Below are 5744 nucleotides of genomic sequence, written 5' to 3'. Positions count from 1 at the left end.
CTCTCTCTCAATACACTGTGTTTTCAAAGTCTCTCTCTCTCTCCCCCTCTCAATGCACTGTTTTTAAAGTCCCAGGGGTGGCTTCAGAACTGACTTGCATCCCCAGTCTAGAGACCCATTTATATTCACAAATAGCAGGAGTGTGGTGACAGAGTTGAAGGTATTACTTATTAAAATAACATTATATGAAAATCCATGATTCAGTCCAAATTTTTCTTTTTTTAAATGGGGTATTTGTCTCTCTTCATGTTGCTATTTCAGGGAAAAGAACTGCCAAATGGAGTTTTTCCATATTTGACTTGAAAGGGGGCGGGGAGAGGTAGAAGTAGATCCTTGTTATAACATTGGTGCCAACAGTTGGCCTGAAATAAGTGTTCACAGCCAGATTTTCAAATTCCAGGAACCAGGAGCCCAAAATGAAAAGACTCGTACAAATCTCTCTGAGGCCTCTGGCCAAGAAGAGCGGGAACCTTTGATCTTGTCTGGAGCCAAAGGGCCCTGAGGATGGGGTGCAGACAGACGAGGGTGCTGGCGGAGAACCAGCTGGGGGCACTTATTGGCAGCGTGTCTGCGATGAAGTCTCTCCACCACTGGGCTGGCCAGCCGCGCCAGCCGTGGGCCAGGCAGGCTGGATGTCAGAACAGTGGCCTGTTTATTCTACCATATTGTGCTCAGGGAGGGGCCGGCCAACTGGTCTCTTTGCCCAAAGAGGCCCAACCTGACCACAGCCGCCCTCCCCCAGGGGGCCTTGGCTGCTCCCTTAAGAACCTCCCTTCCTTGTCTTCTGCATAGAACTGGTCCTGGATGCCTTTATTTTTCTAAGCCCTCTGTAAACAAACAGGATGTTCGGAAAAGCTCAAGATAGCCAGGGGTCTGCTGTGCTGGCCATTGGTTCTCCTTTGGAAGGCAGGTCTGGGCGACATCCATGGGCCTGGTACTCCAGGCTCTGGATATGCCAGGCAGCGTCTTCTCTCTCTCTCTTCTCTCTCTCTCTTCCTCTCTCTCTCTCTCTCTCCCTTCTCTCTCTCTCTCTCCTCTCTCTCTCTCTCTCTTCTCTCTCTCCTCTCTCTCTCTCCTCTCTCTCTCTCTCTCTCTCTCTCTCCTCTCTTCTGTCTCCTCTCTCTCTCTCCCCTCCTCTCCTCCTCCTCTCTCTCCCTCCCTCTCCTCTCCTCTCCTCTCCTCCTCTCCTCTCCTCTCCTCTCCTCTCCTCTCCCCTCCCCTCCCCTCCCCTCCCCTCCCCTCCTCTCCCCTCCCTCCCCTCCCCTCCCCTCCTCTCCTCTCCTCTCCTCTCCTCTCCTCTCCTCTCCTCTCCTCCAGGGAGTTCACAGTGGTAGAGGTAAATGGAAGAGATGCCGTCTTCAGTGTTTAAGGGTGTTTCCTACCCGGGTCTTAAGAAATCTTCCCTGCTCCCAGAGGCTTTAGAGGAGAAAGGTGAGTCTCAGAGGTGGAGACCTTACTCTTTACAGAGCTCTTCTCAAGTTTCTAGAGATTGGGGTAAGCCCCAAAGAAGATTCCTCTATGGATAACAGCCGGCTGTGATTACAGGGCCATTGGGCAAAGGGTTCAGGAGGAAAGACGCTCTATTGCTCCCTTCTGACAGAACAGAAAGATGTGCAAGAGCAGGTTATCTCATTGATCAACAGCAACCAGTGCCTGCTCCCCTGGAGCTGAGTTAATCCCAGATGCAAAGGTCCCAGCATCTGAGGACAGAGAAGAAAACCACAGGCACAGAGAGAAATCAGAGCCCTCCTGCAGGGAGGGGATAAGAGCCCTGGCAGCCTCTTCTCCTGGCTCTTGCACAGCCATCCTCCCGGCCAATCCCCAGGTTCAGCTATCAACACTTTCACACTGAGCCATTGCGAGAGTTCCCTGAGGGCTGGCCAGCACTGGAGGCAGGAATAGGCCATGCTCACCCACCACTTCCATCACCCCACAGGATCTGCTGCCCTGCTGATGGTGTCCTAGAGCATGCTGGCACCTCTGCTGGCACGGCTGGTGCCCATGCAGCCACACCCATCCCACAGCATCCACCCAAACCAGCTTTGCAGTGCCTCCTCCCCCCTCAGTCAGTGCCCCTGAGCCAGTGCTTTTCTGTCCCCTCAGTCCAGTTCCCCTGTGCCCTAAGTCCTGCTGGGCAACTCAGGAGTGCCCTGTTCCAGCCCAGGGAGCAAGGCGAGGCCTGGCAGGTGGCAGTCCCCAGAGCAGCAGCCCTGCCCAGGGTCCTGCAGCCAGCTCTGACTGAGGAAGAGAAGCCTTCTTCTAGGGTCAGGACCCGAGGCTGCAAGAGCAAAGTCTCTGTGCCCAGAGTTTCTGTCTCACAGACTCTGTGACATGCCACCCCCCCCCCCCCCCGCACCCTCTACCAAACTCTAAGGAGAGATTCCAGCAGCAGGGTGGGGGTTCCATGACAGGGCTGGGGTGGGACTTCTGGGACAAAAGGGTCCCCTGGGTTATGATGCTAGAGTGTATGCCACTCCTGGATTTCCCTTGTTGCCACTGATATTGTAACCCACGTTCCTAGATTCTGCCCTTCCCCATGGGGCAGAGGACACTGGGAAAACAAATGTTATTCTACTCCTCTTCGGTGAACTTCACCTTCAGTAGAACTCTCCTGCCCTGGGGAGAAGCTCATGAAGATTAAAAAGCACTGGGAACTAGTAGTTGAAGATCGGTACAATTATGAGAACCACTGTGCCCAGTAAGAGCCCACAGACACTGTGTCCAGGCTGCTGTCCACGCAGCCATAGTTCTCACAGCCAACCACAGCACATAGACACGCAGACACGAGGAGAAAAGACTGCGGAAAACTACTTTGTCAAAGTCATTTAAAAAAAAGAAAAAGAAGAGAACATTTTTTCAAATGAAGGCAAAAATAAAGGCATTTTAGATCAATAAATGAACAAATAAAAAATAAAAACATGTGGCAAATTTGCAACAACATAGATGGAACTGGAAGACATTGTGCTAAGTGAAATCAGAAAGACCAATATTGTACAACTCATTTATATGTGGAATCTGAAAATAGTCAAACTCACAGAGATAGTTAAAATGGTTGTTTCCAGGGGTTAGGGAGAGGGACATGGGAAGATGAGGGTCAAAGGGGACAAAGTTTTAATTATGCAAGCTGAATAAGTTCTATGGATCTCCTATATAACATAGTGCCTATAGCTGAAAAATACTTATTGTATACTTAAATTTTTTCTAAGAGAGTAAATCTTTTTTTAAATTCTTTATTGTTGAAAGTTTTACATAGGTCTCCTTTTCCCACAATGACTTCTCCCCACCCACTCCCAGTCCCTAGTACATGCCCCCACCCCCGCTGTGTCCATTGGTTGATCTCTTAACCACCCCCCCCATTCTTCCCTGCCTTCCCCGTGAGGTTTGATAGTCTGTTTGATGCTTCTATGTCTCTGGGTATACTTTTGATCATCAGTTTATGTTGTTTATTATATTCCACAAATGAGTGAGATCATGTGATATTTATCTTTATCCAACTGGCTTATTTCGCTTAGCATAATGCTCTCCGGGTCCATCCATGCTGTTGCAAATGGTAAGAGTTCCTTCTTTTTTTAAAGAAGTGTAGTATTCCATTGTGTAGATGTACCACTGTTTTTTAATCCACTCAACTGTTGATGGGCACTTAAGCTGTTTCCAAATCTTAGCTATTGTAAATTGTGCTGCTATGAACATACGGGTGCATATATTCTTTCTGATTGGTGTTTCCGATTTCTTGGGATATATTCCTAGAAGTGGGATTACTGGGTCAAACAGGAGTTCCATTTTTAATTTTTTGAGGAAACTCCATACTGTCCTCCACAGTGGCTGCACTGGTCTGCACTCCCACCAGCAGTGTATGAGGGTTCCTTTTTTTCCACATCCTCGCCAACACTTGTCATTTGTTGATTTGTTGATGATAGCCATTCTGACAGATGTGAGATGGTAACTCATTTTCGTTTTGATTTTCATCTCTTGGATGATTAGTGACTTTGAGCATGTTTTCATATGTCTCTTGGCCTTCTGTATGTCCACTTTCAAAAAGTGTCTGTTTAGGTAGGACCTTTGCTCATTTTTTGATTGGATTGTTTATCTTCCTTTTGTTAAGTTGTATGAGTTCCCTGTAAATTTTGGAGATTAAACCCTTATCGGAGATAACATTGGCAAATATGTTCTCCCATGCAGTGGGCTCTCTTGTTGCTTTGTTGGTGGTTTCTTTCTTGTGCAGAAGCTTTTCATTTTGATGTAGTCCCATTTGTTTATTTTCTCCTTAGTTTCCATCGTCCTAGGAGATGTATCAGTAAAGATATTGCTATCACATATGTCTGAGATTTTGCTGCCTATGGATTCTTCTAAGATTTTTATGGTTTCCCCAACTTACGTTTAAGTCTTTTATCCACTTTGAGTTTATTTTTGTGTATGGTGTAGGTTAGTGATCTAGTTTCTTTTTTCTGCATGTATCTGCCCAATTTTCCTAACACCATTTATTGAAGAGACTGTCTTGACTCCATTGTATGCGCTTGCCTCCTGTGTCAAATATTAATTGAACATAATAGCTTGGGTCAATTTCTGGGTTCTCTGTTCTGTTCCATTGATCTATATGTCTGTTCTTGTGCCAGTACCAGGCAGTTTTGAGAACAGTGGCTTTGTAGTATAGCTTGATATCTGGTATTGTAATCCTTCCAGAAAGAGAGTAAATCTTATGATAAGTGTGCTTATCACACCCACACACTAACAACAACAACAACAACAGCAACAACAACAACAATAATAAAGATGGCAAGAAGAAACCTTGGAAGTTGGTGAACATGTCTATGGCCTTGATGGTAGGAGTGGTTTCATGGGTGTATTCTGACCTCCAAACTCGTCAAGTTGTATACATGAAATATGTACAGCTTTTTACATGTCAACCAGACCTCAATAAAGTTGTTTTAAAAAAACACACACACAAGGCATTTTAAAAAAAATAGAAAAAGGACATTTTTATAAAGAAAATCTGAAAGGAAACTTGCTTGATTGATTGTTTAATGGAGAACCCAGAGCAGTGAGTTGAGGGAGACCGTCCAGGTTTCAGCAATGTTAATGTAGTATTCCCAGCAGTTTCCCAACAGATAGTATCTTTGGGATTCAGGAACAAAAAATGAGAAAGTTCAGGAATTTTCAGGAATTCTCCAAATCTTAAGTTATTCTTTTAAGTATTTTTAAAATTGATTATACTCTTTACTCATTATTATGGATATCTAAAATTTTGTTTAATAAATAAATATAAAGTTTATTAATATTTACAAAAACCATAGTTTGAATACAAAAATATTCAAACACTAGAAAACACCAGCAAACATTACTATGTAATATTCAAACACTGTAGCATTCAGATATCCTGGGAAGAGGTTAACTAGGTTAACAGCACTAGTGAGAATATGTTGAAATTGCCAATTTTAGGACATATTTGCTTCCAAAACTTGTTGTTTTTTTAAGAACACCATTTATACAATTTGTATTAAGTACACTATACATAAAATATGCTTTAATATGTATCTTTTATTTACAACAATTACTCACCATGAGAGGCAGGTAGGCCAGAAACACACTTATAATGGTAATTGCTATATGCAAGGTCAACTGATTAGATCTTGACTGCTCTTGTCTGCCTGTGCCTGTCCTGATTTTCAAAACTATCACCCTTCCCTTGGGCTCTGTGTGTCAGTGTTTCCTGTTCTCACGTTCCATTGGAATTCAATGGATTCCTT

This window comes from Myotis myotis, unplaced genomic scaffold (genome assembly GCF_014108235.1).
Source record: "Myotis myotis isolate mMyoMyo1 unplaced genomic scaffold, mMyoMyo1.p scaffold_m19_p_3, whole genome shotgun sequence".
In the NCBI taxonomy this organism is placed as follows: Eukaryota; Metazoa; Chordata; class Mammalia; order Chiroptera; family Vespertilionidae; genus Myotis; species Myotis myotis.
The sequence above is the reverse complement of the archived record's forward strand: the minus strand, read 5'-3'. Positions refer to the sequence as shown.